Here is an 18,432-nt window from a genome sequence, read left to right on the forward strand (position 1 = left end):
TAGGCAAACCATATATTTAGAGGATCATATCATCATCTCTTAAGTAGGACCTTAGGATATTCCAAGACATTGAGAAGTGAGAGAAGTTATAATACTAACCATAGCCATGTTCATACAAGAATATTAGAGAAGTACTAAACCTAGTTATTCAAGTCAATATTTGATCTTGGAGGTGAGAATCCTATTCCAATAGCAATACTTTAGGAAACCAATTCCTATAATCATCACAACTTGGTATTAATTATAAACTCTAAGAATCTATTAGTGAGAGTGATGAGAGGAATGATTAAAGAGGGATTAGTGAGGAATGAGTGGATCTTGTCTAATGCATGATTATAACTTGTAGATATAGATGATAAGTTAAACCCATATAATTAATAGATATCATCTATCACATAAAATACTAGGTATATCATTAGTAGTTAACCCCAAACCAATCCTCATGCCTTGTATGGAGGAGTAAGGGCATTAAACCTAAACCTTGTTTATCCAAACATTAGAGACAACCCTAGTATTACTTTGATACAAGATTTCTACCTAAGTTAGGAGAAATAACCCTAGTCAATTAAACATAACCAAGCTTATGCTCATACCTAATCCTAGTTGTATATCACTTGGGTGATCACTACTTAAAACCCTAGACCATATTTGAATTCCAATCCAAGTATTACTTTGGATTATAAGTAGAACCCTGCCATGCCTCATGCCTATTGATACTTAAATTAGTGAAGCATTATCAAAACCCTAAACCTCTTCACATAGGATCCAATCCACCTAAAATATTGTTCCCTAACTTGTGTATCATAGATCACAAGTACACATTCCAGCTAGAAGTGCTAAGCAAGAGTCATAACCATAAAGTTATCCAACCATTTTCTTAAACCTTAGAAATAATTCTTCACATAAAATCATGAACCAATCCAACCTCATTACCATTTAATTTAAACTCTAGCCATAATATAAAATGCATGGGAACAATCAATATTGTTAAGTAACAACAAAACCTAATAACATGTTTACCAAGCACTTGGTTATAAATTTCAACTCATTCAAAATAGGTTTGGTTTTAAATACAAAGAAATTGAGACAAACCCTTAAGCCATATCTATTTTAAAAATGCACCTCACTAAAACACAAAACTAATAAAAGATTAAATCTTTGTTTTAAAATAAAACAATGCAGTAACCACTATTATCAAGTGATATGGAAAATTCAAATGTTTTAGAACTTGCAAAAAAAAACAAAACAGAATTCAAATTTGAATTCAATTAACAAATGCAAAACAGAAAATAAAAACAGAAAATAGAAAAGAGAGAAAAAGAGAGCTCACCTGGCCGCGCAGCCCAGGACCAGCACCACCTCTACAACCCAGCAGCAGCCCACGTTGAAGCCCAGAAGCAGTCCAGCCCACGTCCAAATACCGTTTCGCTTGCTTTAAAAATCGTGCGTGGAGAAATGACTTCGCCGTCGTCGTCTCCGAGCTCGACAGCCGCGGCGGAGCCGTAGGCCACGATCTCGTCGTCGATAAGCTTGCCCCGGACGTCGTCGGACCTCTCGAAACCGCGCCCAATCTCTCTCGCGTCCGAGCTTATCCGCGGACGAGAGGATCCTTGCCGCCTAGAAGCTTCCGGAGACCGCCACCTCTCCACCATGGCCGTCGCCGTGTCAAGGCCACGAGGATTCCCTTGGCCTATAAATAGGTGGAGGGTATCGCCGTGCACGCCTTGCTCGCCTCCACCACTTCAATCCTTCTCAATCGCTCTCTATCTTCCAAAACCATCTGTGCATTGTCGCCGGAGTCGAAGACGAAGCCGACGGAGGAGGCCACCCCAGCCTCTGGCGCGTGGTCCAGGAGGAGCGCCTGGACTCAAGGAGCATCTGGGAGGAGCCAAGCATCCAGGGGAGCCGTGTGGAGGATCAATTTCCTCGTTCCCTTCGCGGCACATCGCCGGGAAATCGCCAATCGCCGTCGTCTCCGTCGACCATCGCCGGAGCCGACCACACCTTGAGCTTCGGGGTGAGCATACGCATCCGTAGAGCTAGATCTCGCATCCTAGAACCTCCTGTAGCCTCTGATTCGAATCTCGCCGGAGTAGCACCGCCGCAGAGCTCATCGTCGGTGATGCTCCGTTGATCCCCTCGCTAAACCATCACCACCATTCGATTCACCTCGTTGTACTCGTTCAGTAGAGCCTAGCCGCGCATCTCGGGAGGCCGTAAATCGGCGGCGCCACCGTGCCCTGGCCGCCGGCGGTTAAACGCCGGTGCGGTCAACAGCCCAGTCCACTTTGACCAGTCGTTGCTCGCGTGGCATCCGACGTGGAGACAAGCCCCACCGGTCGGTGAGTAGAGGTAGATCTGTCACGGTACATTTAGTATTTTCGTTTTAATTTAAAAAACCACTAAATAGCTGAAACTTTACAGAAATAGATTAAATTCATTTCAACTCAGAAAAATATGAATAATATATCAAAATGCTCACAAAAATAAACTCTATTCAAATAAAATATAAAACAAAAATGTGTGTCAAAATAAAAATTCACTTATTTTTAACCCTATTAATTATGCCATTTCAATTATTTAACATACAATTTGAATTCAATAATTAATGAAGTTTCAAAATTAAATTTTAACTATTCAATAACTAAGTAAAATGTTAGGATTAATTTTATTTACCAAATTTGCATTAGCTTAATTATTAGTGGTAATTCATAAACCCTAATTGCAAATTACTATTTTCTATTTTCTTTAAATAGTAATAACTCAAGAAAATATTATAAGCTAATATTATTTTGGTAAATCAAAACTTATTTACTTAAACATCTTTAGTTAACAAGTTAATTATTTTAAACCCTAGTAACAATTATTAAACCCTAATTCTTAATTAAACTAAAATAGGAGTTACTCTAATTATTAAGTCTTGTGTAGATTAATAAAATGCCAAACCATTACTAATTATGCTTCAAAGTAATTAGTTACCACACTTATATTTCCAATCATCATTTTAGGAGATGTACCATAATTTAGAAACCCTAGTTTCAATTTGAATAAGAACCTTGAACTCATTATTCCATGTGTTCATCCATAGTAGTTGCAAACCTAAAACCCTAGGAGTTTAGCCCATGTGATCATAGCCACCTCAACTCTACATGTAGAACCTTGATAGGTAACCAATGAATGCATGTTTATGATCCACCCACATAAAACCAATTCACATGAGATTATCATTTCATGTTCCTATTCTTAATTAAAACTTATATAATTCACTAGTATCACCTAGGTATAAACCCTAGCTTGATACCACATGTTAGCACCATTGATCATCAATCCTAAATACCACACCATTAAGTTCAACCTCAATCATCCAATCCTAGTAAAACTATAAGATAAACCCTAGTATCAACCTTGTGTAACAATTCACATCACATGCTCCTATTACACTAAACCCTACTTAGGAAATGATAAGCCACTTAGCTTAGAAACCATTAGAGATTATTTAGTAAAGCGAATGTAAAGCCATAGTAAAACTAATAGCAAACCTATAAAACTATCTTAATAACCATCCTTTAATATGGTGTATATGGGAAACAATGGTAATAACCCTATCAATACTTGCTACATATAAACCCATTCTACTTAAAGAACCCAACTAGTTCCTATTAGTGAACTAAATGAATCCAATAGTAAACCCTAGAAAACCATAGCTCCTATGTATCGTAGTTCATCTTCTTATTTAATCTGTTCTTCAAAAGTTATTCTTTTGAAGTACAAAGGTTAATCAAACCATAGAAGCCATAGTTCTTATTTGAAATACTTGCTAGTTCTTAATTAACATGTTCTTCAAAAGTTATTCTTTTGAAGTATAATATAAATAATCATCAACCATGTCCTGTAGAACCTAAAATTGACCACTGTTCTTTACATATTGTTCCACCACTATTCTTTATGTGTGTACTTGTTATGATGTCTTATATCACTTGATTATGATGCTAATATAACCAAACCCTAATAAGAACCTTGTTTGAGAACCATTCTAAAAGTGCAACACACCCTAAAGAAATCTGTACAACTCATCAATCTTAAATCATCGGGATTAGGTTACGCTCGGGACGATTGCATTTCATACTATGCATTATAGCATTATTGCCAGTTCTTTAAACATTGTCCTTACCGGACGATGATGGTATTTCAGCATTTGGACTTCTCACGTATCGAAGCTTTTGCCTGCATAATCTCGCAGTCAAGAAAGGCAAGTTCATCGCTTGCTCATGTCATTTGATTATTTTTATCAAATTATATGCAAAGTACTATACTTATCATTCTTGCATTGAAAGGCAAATATTATTTTACAATTATGAATATGACTATGTGGTGGGCAATGGAACCATGGTATGTGTTGATATGGTGGAGGTTCCATTGCAATGGGTTATATCACCCTAGGATTAATTACCAATGCCGTCCAGTTGATTCTAGCGCCGTACATATCGCGTTGACCATAAGATCTATAATGGCTCGGGGAAGTCAGCTGTATCTTTTCCCTCTCGCACGCCAACGGATTGGTAGAGACGGTGGGGTGCTGGACGGTCTATCTGCCGTAATAGGTTGGGATATCCGTTTTACAATCCACCATCCGATTAGGTGATGGTAGATCTCTACTGATCTATGATGGATTGAGGGTTGCCGGATCGTACTATCCATGATGTATAAGCGGCGTATTAATCTGGGGAAGTCTACCTTATTGGTAAGGTGTGAACAAGGCTTGGTCTACCCATAGATATAGGAGTGGACGTTTGCAAAGGGTGGGTCGCGGAGAAGGCAGGTGATTGGCTTGGATCTTACACCTGGCCCCACACCAAGGAAGTGTGGACGAGAAACGCGTCTCGGCAAGGCATCAAGGATAAGTTCTCTTATGGGAAAAGTAACGCACCTCCGCAGAGGATACCGAATTGTGACTCGTCACTCCTTGTTCCGGAAGGGAACTGCGAACGCGGCAGGAAAGGAACTCCACGAAGTTCTGTTCAACCCGTGAAGACCGACGGGCATAGTTTTCGAATAAAATAAACCTTTTGAAGAAATGTTTATGAAAACTTGCATTGGCCTATGACTTTCTGGTCTATGGCTGTAGTTAGTGCATGATACACATATTTCCTAATATGAACTTGCTGAGTACGCTCGTACTCATTCTATCTCGTTTGAACCCCCTTCTTAGAGCAATGCACCGAAGGAGAAACTACCGTGGAACTCGAAGACAAAGGAGTCAACTGCAACAAGATGAAGAATCCAATCAAAGAAGTCAATGGAGTCAACTTCCGCATCGGCTATAATGGAAACCTAGACTAGTAATAGAAGGGAACCTTTCCCTAATCCTAGCACCTAAGTAGCTAGATTTCTATAGCAAGCCAAGTAGCTCTTGAACTTGAGTTAGCAATGAGATAGACTACGAGTCGTTCTTTTGGAGCTTTATTTGAAGTTTTACCTCACTGTAAAGTAGGAGGCTGTGTGGATCTTATGTAAACAGCTCGTGTGTACTTCTATAGACATACCTTGGACTCGCATATGTTTCTGTTGTACCACTCTGAGAGATGTAATATGAGTGGAACGGTGTTTCACTTGTGTTATGTCAACGACTTGTGTACTACACCATGCGAGTGGTACGCTGGGTCATCACAGCTGGTATCGAGCAAATGCTTTGACCTTAGGATTAAAACCCTTTAAAGGAGACCTATAGGTTTGGTAGTGTCTATAGGAAGTTGTCTTAGTTAAACCAACTATTATTTTGACTTGAGATGGGTATTCACTTGAGAATAATCCCGACACACTTGAGTCAATCTTTCTTATCTATATTTCTTAAATAAAGTTAATTAGTTATCTTGCTTCATTCCAAATAATTAAAACACCATTGAAGCTTAAGATAATGGGTGGTAGTAGACCACAGTTGGTATACAATACATGGTAGTCCAAAGAGAGGATACAACCATAAGGAAGATATCCTATTGGAAGAAGTATACCAATGCAAGTTATAGTTAAGTAAGAGTCATTAAAAAAAATGTCAAATGACTGATGTTAAGAAAGGGAGATAAGTTATATAAGGTAGTATATGTCTATGATAAGTCAATCATAGGAGGTAAGGAAGAGTGATAAGAGTTATACAACTCTACATTTCATGGTAAAGTGGGTAATCATATATGATTTACTTGAGAATCATGGTATGATGGAGTAGAACATCATAAGTACGATAACAAAAGAATGATAAGGAGTAAGGATTTAGGGAATAGTTCGAAAGCTTAGGCCTTAAAATCCTGGAAACTGTACCAAGTATGTTAGAATCATAGTCCTTAATTTAAAGAAGGCTTATTTAGAGCATATCACATAGAGAAATCCTAGAGTATAGGTGGTATATTCTAAACAATTATGTGTTTAGAGTAGAAATATTAGAAATAATTGTATTATAGGAAGTAGTCTTCAATAGCACATATAGGGTATACTATTTTGTTAGTACTTCCAAAGAAAACTAGGTTAACTTCAACTATCCCAAGCCATTTTGTTTCAAGTTTGTCTCATTGCAAATGTGCAATTAAGATAAATGTTGAGACAAATAGTAGAAATTCACGTATAAGTGCTAAGTATCACAACCTAAGCCTATCTTATGTGGTGTTATATATTGCACATCTACACCTGATGTTTAGGGATGTCTTACCCAATGATTATATTCAGGCATATAAGGATGTGTATTATGAACACAAAGCTGAATCTTCTTGGATTTTATTGGATTTTCATTGATTGACTAGATCCATACATGAAGTTTGACTTTGATATGCAAATGCATGTTGCAATATCAAGCTCTTACTTGATGTTATAGGTCTAGAGGGTAAAGGTATTCGTGTAAGGAAGTGACGAATTCGAAGATTTGAAGACAAGATGAAGGTTCACTTGAAGAAGGAAGTAAAATTGTGGGAAGCAACCACAACAATCTGAAGGAAGGACCAATCAAAACTCACTTTTATCCTCAATCAAGGAGTACTTCAACATGGAAGTATCATGAAAGTGAGAAAAATAGTGAATATGGAGCAGTAGAAGTGGAGCCATATTCACTATGGAAGAAGGGAATGCAAGTGAAGTCACTTATAATACTATTTCCATAGTGTCAACAAGTGGTTATCTTGCAAAACAAACCCTAGAAGAAGAAAAATAGACAAGTGAAGTCGTAGCTGGTATAATAAGACCGCAGCTGATATAGGATAATCATGAAGAGAAAGTATGTGAAGTGAGGTACATCTTAACTAAAACTATGTAAGTAGCCACAGCTGGTACGTAGATATTGACTAGAACCATAACATAGCCACAGCTGGTATCCAATAAGCCACATCTGGTACTAGGTAGTCTGCAGATGGTACCAGATAGCCCACAGCCTGAACATTTCTTTACCCTAAAAGAAAAGGGGATTCCGCAGCTAGTATTTCACATCGGGTATCTCGTAGTTGGTAAATATTTAGTCGGAGGATTCATAATGGATACCCACAACTGTGTGGATACACCGGAAAGAATTCTTCGTGAGACTCTAGATAAGTACAAACTATAAGCCAGACCAAGACTAATTTTCTAACCTTGGAGTTTAATGATTAGAAGAAAGGAAGTTGGAAGATCATTAGTAAACTCCAAGGGGGAGAGGAAGGTTGAATGAGAAGTATTAAGATATAATATTTCGAGTATGATGGACCTGGAAGAAGGTCTGAACTGAGAGGAAGTCCGATCTTATTTTGATAAGGTTGTTGGGAACTACCCCTATAAAAGTACTCTCAGGAGGTTGTCAGACCAGAAGCCAAGGTTCATATCTCGAGGAAGTAAGGGTTAGACCTTAACTTGAGTGGGTAATTGTAATTACTCGAAACCAAGAGAACTTAAGTAAGTCTTCGATAATGAAGTTGGAGGAAGAAGATATCGGAGGACAATCAAAGCCTAAGAAAACAAAAGATCGAAGGGTTTGACTATACCAAAACATAAGCCTATTAGAAAGATTCCTTTCATGGAACCTAAAGAAACCAAAGGGAAGATAATTAGTATAAACTAGAAGCCATGATTGGATGGACTAAATGAGTCTAATCCATTCGTAGGACTAAACAACCAGGACCATGCCTATTGTAAATACCTTACGAAGTACCATCACTTTCGTTATGGTAGTAAGGGACAACAATACCTTACCTTAAATAAATCTTTTAGAATTAAGGTTTGAACATCGCAGCGGGTACACCATAGTGCCATAATACATCGCAGCTGGATTACCACAGCTGGTAGAACCAAGTTTTGAGTACCCAAATAGGAAGATGTCACCACAACCATTAGTAAAGTCCATTAACACCATAAGATGTCTTAATCCAAGAATCTGTGGATAGTAAGCCTATAAGCTTAGAGTGTTGGAAGAAATCATAGAATAGAAGGCAAGTATCGGTGCCGTACATCGAAGACTCCAGGAAGGATCTGGACAAGGGATATATTCCACTATATCTAGTGTGATCACCATGGAGTTGAAGGATGGTGATCTGTTCAAGACATTTCAACATTCCGAAACATGAGAGCGTTCGAACTTCGGGACGAAGTTCAGTTTAAGGGGAGAGGCTGTAATATCCCAGGTTTAGAGGCAATAAAATGAGAGAACACCAAAGTGTGCATTGCATTCATGCATAGAAAATCCGGGAATTTTCGCGCTTCAAATAAAACTTACCACGAGAATCGAAGTTTCACTTGACTTGCTCGGAATTGAAGTAGATCATCAAGTCAAGCGCTATAAACTTCACTCGTGATCTTTGCTAAAACCTTGTTTTGGGTAGAGATGATTTGATCTATGGATTAGACCAAATGGAATTATATTTACAACAACACATTCTTTAAGAATCAAACCCTAACTTATTAACACTTAAAAGTTAGCAACTACCTTTGTGTGTAAATTAATTCACTTCTAAACTTATTACAAATAAGGTAAACCACAGGGTCTAAAGTGCATAAAAGCCACACATTCTTATTTAAATCATAACTTATTAAGTATATGGAATATCATAAAACTAAATCCATTTACATTACGATTTATAGTTCAAACTATTTGAATCAAACTGACTATGAGTATTTTGAAACACTTATGATCATGCCTTGGTGAAATCAAACACCGACTATCCAAATTTGAGGAATAACCTTCAACCTTGATCTTTTGATCAATATTATAATATAAATCCAATCCAATATGATATAGTGACTCATCCACAATAATAAAACCATCCACAAGATATTTAGTAACAAATGCCACTTGGCTATCTAAAAATAAATCATATGAGAGGATAATGATCATGCCACATGTGATGAAAATATCTACATGACTTGCTTTCCAAGTTATGCCACCTCATGCTCAAAGGATTGCTATGGATGAGGGCATGACAACCAAGCACCTTACTCATCAAGCCAACACAAGAGTCACCACCTATGTGTCATGATACTAGAGCTTGCCCAAGCCTATAAATAGAGCCACACCCTTCATCCATTTGCTCACCTTGTAGCATGATACAAGGAAGAAAACACATAGAGCCACTTCATGTGAATTAGCTAGGATCAAGATGAAGAAGCTAGGAGGTGGAGGCATACCACAAGATGCAGGTTTATCAGATTTCCTGAAGAACAAGCTACAAAAGAATACCAAGGTAGAATTCCTAGGCAAACCATATATTTAGAGGATCATATCATCATCTCTTAAGTAGGACCTTAGGCTATTCCAAGACATTGAGAAGTGAGAGAAATTATAATACTAACCATAGCCATGTTCATACAAGAATATTAGAAAAATACTAATCCTAGTTGTTCAAGTCAATATTTGATCTTAGAAGTGAGAACCCTATTTCAATAACAATACCTTAGAAAACCAATTCCATAATCATCACAACTTGGTATTAATTATAAACCCTAAGAATCTAAGTGAGTGTGATGAGAGGAATGATAAAGAGTGATTAGTGAGGAATAAGTGGATATTGTCTAATGCATGATTATACCTTGTAGATATAGATGATCAGTTAAACCCATATAATTAATAGATCTCATCTATCACATAAAATACTAGGTATATCACTAGTAGTTAACCCCAAACCAATCCTCATGCCTTGTGTAGAAGAGTAATCCTAGTCAATTAAACATAACCTAACTATATGCTCACATCCTAAACCTAGTGGTGTATCACATTGGTGATCACTACTAAAACCCTAGACCACATTTGACATTTCAATCCAAGTATCACTTTGAATTATAAGAAGAACCCTGCCATGCCTCATGCCTATTTATACTTAAATTAGTGAAGCATTATCAAAACCCTAAACCTCTTCACATAGGATCCAATCCACCTAAAATATTGTTCCCTAACTTGTGTATCATAGATCACAAGTACACATTCCAGCTAGAAGTGCTAAGCAAGAGTCATAACCATAAAGTTATCCAACCATTTTCTTAAACCTTAGAAATAATTCTTCACATAAAATCATGAACCAATCCAACCTCATTACCATTTAATTTAAACTCTAGCCATAATATAAAATGCATGGGAACAATCAATATTGTTAAGTAACAACAAAACCTAATAACATGTTTACCAAGCACTCGGTTATAAATTTCAACTCATTCAAAATAGGTTTGGTTTTAAATACAAAGAAATTGAGACAAACCCTTAAGCCATATCTATTTTAAAAATGCACCTCACTAAAACACAAAACTAATAAAAGATTAAATCTTTGTTTTAAAATAAAACAATGCAGTAACCACTATTATCAAGTGATATGGAAAATTCAAATGTTTTAGAACTTGCAAAACAAAACAGAATTCAAATTTGAATTCAACTAACAAATGCAAAACAGAAAATAAAAACAGAAAATAGAAAAGAGAGAAAAAGAGAGCTCACCTGGCCGCGCAGCCCAGGACCAGCACCACCTCTACAACCCAGCAGCAGCCCACGTTGAAGCCCAGAAGCAGTCCAGCCCACGTCCAAATACCGTTTCGCTTGCTTTAAAAATCGTGCGTGGAGAAATGACTTCGCCGTCGTCGTCTCCGAGCTCGACAGCGCGGCGGAGCCAGTAGGCCACGATCTCGTCGTCGATAAGCTTGCCCCGGACGTCGTCAGACCTCTCAGAACCGCGCCCAATCTCTCTCGCGTCCGAGCTTATCCGCGGACGAGAGGATCCTTGCCAGCTAGAAGCTTCCAGAGACCGCCACCTCTCCACCATGGCCGTCGCCGTGTCAAGGCCACAGGGATTCCCTTGGCCTATAAATAGGTGGAGGGTATCGCCGTGCACGCCTTGCTCGCCTCCACCACTTCAATCCTTCTCAATCGCTCTCTATCTTCCAAAACCATCTGTGCATTGTCGCCGGAGTCGAAGACGAAGCCGACGGAGGAGGCCACCCCAGCCTCTGGCGCGTGGTCCAGGAGGAGCGCCTGGACTCAAGGAGCATCTGGGAGGAGCCAAGCATCCAGGGGAGCCGTGTGGAGGATCAATTTCCTCGTTCCCTTCGCGGCACATCGCCGGGAAATCGCCAATCGCCGTCGTCTCCGTCGACCATCGCCGGAGCCGACCACACCTTGAGCTTCGGGGTGAGCATACGCATCCGTAGAGCTAGATCTCGCATCCTAGAACCTCCCGTAGCCTCTGATTCGAATCTCGCCGGAGTAGCACCGCCGCAGAGCTCATCGTCGGTGATGCTCCGTTGATCCCCTCGCTAAACCATCACCACCATTCGATTCACCTCGTTGTACTCGTTCAGTAGAGCCTAGCCGCGCATCTCGGGAGGCCGTAAATCGGCGGCGCCACCGTGCCCTGGCCGCCGGCGGTTAAACGCCGGTGCGGTCAACAGCCCAGTCCACTTTGACCAGTCGTTGCCTGCGTGGCATCCGACGTGGAGACAAGCCCCACCAGTCAGTGAGTAGAGGTAGATCTGTCACGGTACATTTAGTATTTTCGTTTTAATTTAAAAAACCACTAAATAGCTGAAACTTTACAGAAATAGATTAAATTCATTTCAACTCAGAAAAATATGAATAATATATCAAAATGCTCACAAAAATAAACTCTATTCAAATAAAATATAAAACAAAAATGTGTGTCAAAATAAAAATTCACTTATTTTTAACCCTATTAATTATGCCATTTCAATTATTTAACATACAATTTGAATTCAATAATTAATGAAGTTTCAAAATTAAATTTTAACTATTCAATAACTAAGTAAAATGTTAGGATTAATTTTATTTACCAAATTTGCATTAGCTTAATTATTAGTGGTAATTCATAAACCCTAATTGCAAATTACTATTTTCTATTTTCTTTAAATAGTAATAACTCAAGAAAATATTATAAGCTAATATTATTTTGGTAAATCAAAACTTATTTACTTAAACATCTTTAGTTAACAAGTTAATTATTTTAAACCCTAGTAACAATTATTAAACCCTAATTCTTAATTAAACTAAAATAGGAGTTACTCTAATTATTAAGTCTTGTGTAGATTAATAAAATGCCAAACCATTACTAATTATGCTTCAAAGTAATTAGTTACCACACTTATATTTCCAATCATCATTTTAGGAGATGTACCATAATTTAGAAACCCTAGTTTCAATTTGAATAAGAACCTTGAACTCATTATTCCATGTGTTCATCCATAGTAGTTGCAAACCTAAAACCCTAGGAGTTTAGCCCATGTGATCATAGCCACCTCAACTCTACATGTAGAACCTTGATAGGTAACCAATGAATGCATGTTTATGATCCACCCACATAAAACCAATTCACATGAGATTATCATTTCATGTTCCTATTCTTAATTAAAACTTATATAATTCACTAGTATCACCTAGGTATAAACCCTAGCTTGATACCACATGTTAGCACCATTGATCATCAATCCTAAATACCACACCATTAAGTTCAACCTCAATCATCCAATCCTAGTAAAACTATAAGATAAACCCTAGTATCAACCTTGTGTAACAATTCACATCACATGCTCCTATTACACTAAACCCTACTTAGGAAATGATAAGCCACTTAGCTTAGAAACCATTAGAGATTATTTAGTAAAGCGAATGTAAAGCCATAGTAAAACTAATAGCAAACCTATAAAACTATCTTAATAACCATCCTTTAATATGGTGTATATGGGAAACAATGGTAATAACCCTATCAATACTTGCTACATATAAACCCATTCTACTTAAAGAACCCAACTAGTTCCTATTAGTGAACTAAATGAATCCAATAGTAAACCCTAGAAAACCATAGCTCCTATGTATCGTAGTTCATCTTCTTATTTAATCTGTTCTTCAAAAGTTATTCTTTTGAAGTACAAAGGTTAATCAAACCATAGAAGCCATAGTTCTTATTTGAAATACTTGCTAGTTCTTAATTAACATGTTCTTCAAAAGTTATTCTTTTGAAGTATAATATAAATAATCATCAACCATGTCCCGTAGAACCTAAAATTGACCACTGTTCTTTACATATTGTTCCACCACTATTCTTTATGTGTGTACTTGTTATGATGTCTTATATCACTTGATTATGATGCTAATATAACCAAACCCTAATAAGAACCTTGTTTGAGAACCATTCTAAAAGTGCAACACACCCTAAAGAAATCTGTACAACTCATCAATCTTAAATCATCGGGATTAGGTTACGCTCGGGACGATTGCATTTCATACTATGCATTATAGCATTATTGCCAGTTCTTTAAACATTGTCCTTACCGGACGATGATGGTATTTCAGCATTTGGACTTCTCACGTATCGAAGCTTTTGCCTGCATAATCTCGCAGTCAAGAAAGGCAAGTTCATCGCTTGCTCATGTCATTTGATTATTTTTATCAAATTATATGCAAAGTACTATACTTATCATTCTTGCATTGAAAGGCAAAGTATTATTTTACAATTATGAATATGACTATGTGGTGGGCAATGGAACCATGGTATGTGTTGATATGGTGGAGGTTCCATTGCATGGGTACTATATCACTCTAGGATTAAGTACCAATGCCGTCCAGTTGATTCTAGCGCCGTACATATCGCGTTGACCATAAGATCTATAATGGCTCTGGGGAAGTCAGCTGTATCTTTTCCCTCTCGCATGCCAACGGATTGGTAGATAAGGGTTGCTGGATCGGTCTATCTTTGGTAAAGGTGGGGACATGTGGTCCTGCACGGTCTACCATTAGATATGGAGAGGGTAGACTTATTATTGGTCTATGAAGGATTGTAAGGGTTGTCCGGATCGGTCTATCCATGGTGTATAGGACGGGCATATTAATTGTTCGGAACGGTCTACCTTATTGGTAAAGGTGAGAACAAGGCCGGGTCGGTCTACCCATAGATATAGGAGAGGACGGACTTACAAAGGGTGGGTCTGCGAGGTCGCGGAGAAGGCGAGTGATTGGCTTGGATCTTACACCCGGCCCCACACCAAGGAAGTGTGGACGAGAAACGCGTCTCGGCAAGGCATCAAGGATAAGTTCTCTTATGGGAAAAGTAACGCACCTCTGCAGAGGATACTGAATTGTGACTGTCACTCCCTGTTCCGGGAAGGGAACTGCGAACGCGGCAGGAAAGGAACTCCACGAAGTTCTGTTCAACCTGTGAAGACTGACGGGCATAGTTTTCGGAATAAAATAAACCTTTTGAAGAAATGTTTATGAAAACTTGCATTGGCCTATGACTTTCCGGTCTATGGCTGTAGTTAGTGCATGATACACATATTTCCTAATATGAACTTGCTGAGTACGCTCGTACTCATTCTATCTCGTTTGAACCCCCTTCTTAGAGCAATGCACCGAAGGAGAAACTATCGTGGAACTCGAAGACAAAGGAGTCAACTACAACAAGATGAAGAATCCAATCAAAGAAGTCAATGGAGTCAACTTCCGCATCAGCTATAATGGAAACCTAGACTAGTAATAGAAGGGAACCTTTCCCTAATCCTAGCACCTAAGTAGCTAGATTTCTATAGCAAGCCAAGTAGCTCTTGAACTTGAGTTAGCAATGAGATAGACTACGAGTCGTTCTTTTGGAGCTTTATTTGAAGTTTTACCTCACCTGTAAAGTAGGAGGCTGTGTGGATCTTATGTAAACAGATCGTGTGTACTTCTATAGACATACCTTGGACTCGCATATGTTTCGTTGTACCACTCGAGAGATGTAATATGAGTGGAACGGTGTTTCACTTGTGTTATGTCAACGACTTGTGTACTACACCATGCAGTGGTACGCTGGGTCATCACAAGTTGGTATCAGAGCAAATGCTTTGACCTTAGGATTAAAACCCTTTAAAGGAGACCTATAGGTTTGGTAGTGTCTATAGGAAGTTGTCTTAGTTAAACCAACTATTATTTTGACTTGAGATGGGTATTCACTTGAGAATAATCCTGACACACTTGAGTCAATCTTTCTTATCTATATTTCTTAAATAAGGTTAATCAGTTATCTTGCTTCATTCCAAATAATTAAAACACCATTGAAGCTTAAGATAATGGGTGGTAGTAGACCACAGTTGGTATACAATACATGGTAGTCCAAAGAGAGGATACAACCATAAGGAAGATATCCTATTGGAAGAAGTATACCAATGCAAGTTATAGTTAAGTAAGAGTCATTAAAAAAAATGTCAAATGACTGATGTTAAGAAAGGGAGATAAGTTATATAAGGTAGTATATGTCTATGATAAGTCAATCATAGGAGGTAAGGAAGAGTGATAAGAGTTATACAACTCTACATTTCATGGTAAAGTGGGTAATCATATATGATTTACTTGAGAATCATGGTATGATGGAGTAGAACATCATAAGTACGATAACAAAAGAATGATAAGGAGTAAGGATTTAGGGAATAGTTCGAAAGCTTAGGCCTTAAAATCCCGGAAACTGTACCAAGTATGTTAGAATCATAGTCCTTAATTTAAAGAAGGCTTATTTAGAGCATATCACATAGAGAAATCCTAGAGTATAGGTGGTATATTCTAAACAATTATGTGTTTAGAGTAGAAATATTAGAAATAATTGTATTATAGGAAGTAGTCTTCAATAGCACATATAGGGTATACTATTTTGTTAGTACTTCCAAAGAAAACTAGGTTAACTTCAACTATCCCAAGCCATTTTGTTTCAAGTTTGTCTCATTGCAAATGTGCAATTAAGATAAATGTTGAGACAAATAGTAGAAATTCACGTATAAGTGCTAAGTATCACAACCTAAGCCTATCTTATGTGGTGTTATATATTGCACATCTACACCTGATGTTTAGGGATGTCTTACCCAACTGTTATATTCAGGCATATAAGGATGTGTATTATGAACACAAAGCTGAATCTTCTTGGATTTTATTGGATTTTCATTGATTGACTAGATCCATACATGAAGTTTGACTTTGATATGCAAATGCATGTTGCAATATCAAGCTCTTACTTGATGTTATAGGTCTAGAGGGTAAAGGTATTCGTGTAAGGAAGTGACGAATTCTGAAGATTTGAAGACAAAATGAAGGTTCACTTGAAGAAGGAAGTAAGATTGTGGGAAGCAACCACAACAATCTGAGGGATGGACCAATCAAAACTCACTTTTATCCTCAATCAAGGAGTACTTCAACATGGAAGTATCATGAAAGTGAGAAAAATAGTGAATATGGAGTAGTAGAAGTGGAGCCATATTCACTATGGAAGAAGGGAATGCAAGTGAAGTCACTTATAATACTATTTTCATAGTGTCAACAAGTGGTTATCTTGCAAAACAAACCCTAGAAGAAGGAAAATAGACAAGTGAAGTCGTAGCTGGTATAATAAGACCGTAGCTGATATAGGATAATCATGAAGAGAAAGTATGTGAAGTGAGGTACATCTTAACTAAAACTATGTAAGTAGCCACAGCTGGTAAGTAGATATTGACTAGAACCATAACATAGCCATAGCTGGTATCCAATAAGCCACATCTGGTACTAGGTAGTCTGCAGCTGGTACCAGATAGCCCACAGCCTGAACATTTCTTTACCCTAAAAGAAAGGGGGATTCCGCAGCTAGTATTTCACAGCTGGTATCTCGTAGTTGGTAAATATTTAGTCGGAGGATTCGCATCGGATACTCACAACTGTGTGGATACACCGGAAAGAATTCTTCGTGAGACTCTAGATAAGTACAAACTATAAGCCAGACCAAGACTAATTTTCTAACCTTGGAGTTTAATGATTAGAAGAAAGGAAGTTGGAAGATCATTAGTAAACTCCAAGGGGGAGAGGAAGGTTGAATGAGAAGTATTAAGATATAATATTTCGAGTATGATGGACTCGGAAGAAGGTCTGAACTGAGAGGAAGTCCGATCTTATTTTGATAAGGTTGTTGGGAACTACCCCTATAAAAGTACTCTCAGGAGGTTGTCAGACCAGAAGCCAAGGTTCATATCTCGAGGAAGTAAGGGTTAGACCTTAACTTGAGTGGGTAATTGTAATTACTCGAAACCAAGAGAACTTAAGTAAGTCTTCGATAATGAAGTTGGAGGAAGAAGATATCGGAGGACAATCAAAGCCTAAGAAAACAAAAGATCGAAGGGTTTGACTATACCAAAACATAAGCCTATTAGAAAGATTCCTTTCATGGAACCTAAAGAAACCAAAGGGAAGATAATTAGTATAAACTAGAAGCCATGATTGGATGGACTAAATGAGTCTAATCCATTCGTAGGACTAAACAACCAGGACCATGCCTATTGTAAATACCTTACGAAGTACCATCACTTTCGTTATGGTAGTAAGGGACAACAATACCTTACCTTAAATAAATCTTTTAGAATTAAGGTTTGAACAACGCGGCGGGTACACCATAGTGCCATAATACATCGCATCTGGATTACCACAGTTGGTAGAACCAAGTTTTGAGTACCCAAATAGGAAGATGTCACCACAACCATTAGTAAAGTCCATTAACACCATAAGATGTCTTAATCCAAGAATCTGTGGATAGTAAGCCTATAAGCTTAGAGTGTTGGAAGAAATCATAGAATAGAAGGCAGTATCAGTGCCAGACATCAGAAGACTCCGGAAGGATCTGGACAAGGGATATATTCCACTATATCTAGTGTGATCACCATGGAGTTGAAGGATGGTGATCTGTTCAAGACATTTCAACATTCCGAAACATGAGAGCGTTCGAACTTCGGGACGAAGTTCAGTTTTAGGGGGAGAGGCTGTAATATCCCAGGTTTAGAGGCAATAAAATGAGAGAACACCAAAGTGTGCATTGCATTCATGCATAGAAAATCCGGGGAATTTTCGCGCTTCAAATAAAACTTACCACAGTAACTGAAGTTTCACTTGACTTGCTGGAATTGAAGTAGGTCATCAAGTCAAGCGCTATAAACTTCACTCGTGATCTTTGTTAA

This window comes from Lolium rigidum, chromosome 3 (assembly GCF_022539505.1).
Source record: "Lolium rigidum isolate FL_2022 chromosome 3, APGP_CSIRO_Lrig_0.1, whole genome shotgun sequence".
In the NCBI taxonomy this organism is placed as follows: Eukaryota; Viridiplantae; Streptophyta; class Magnoliopsida; order Poales; family Poaceae; genus Lolium; species Lolium rigidum.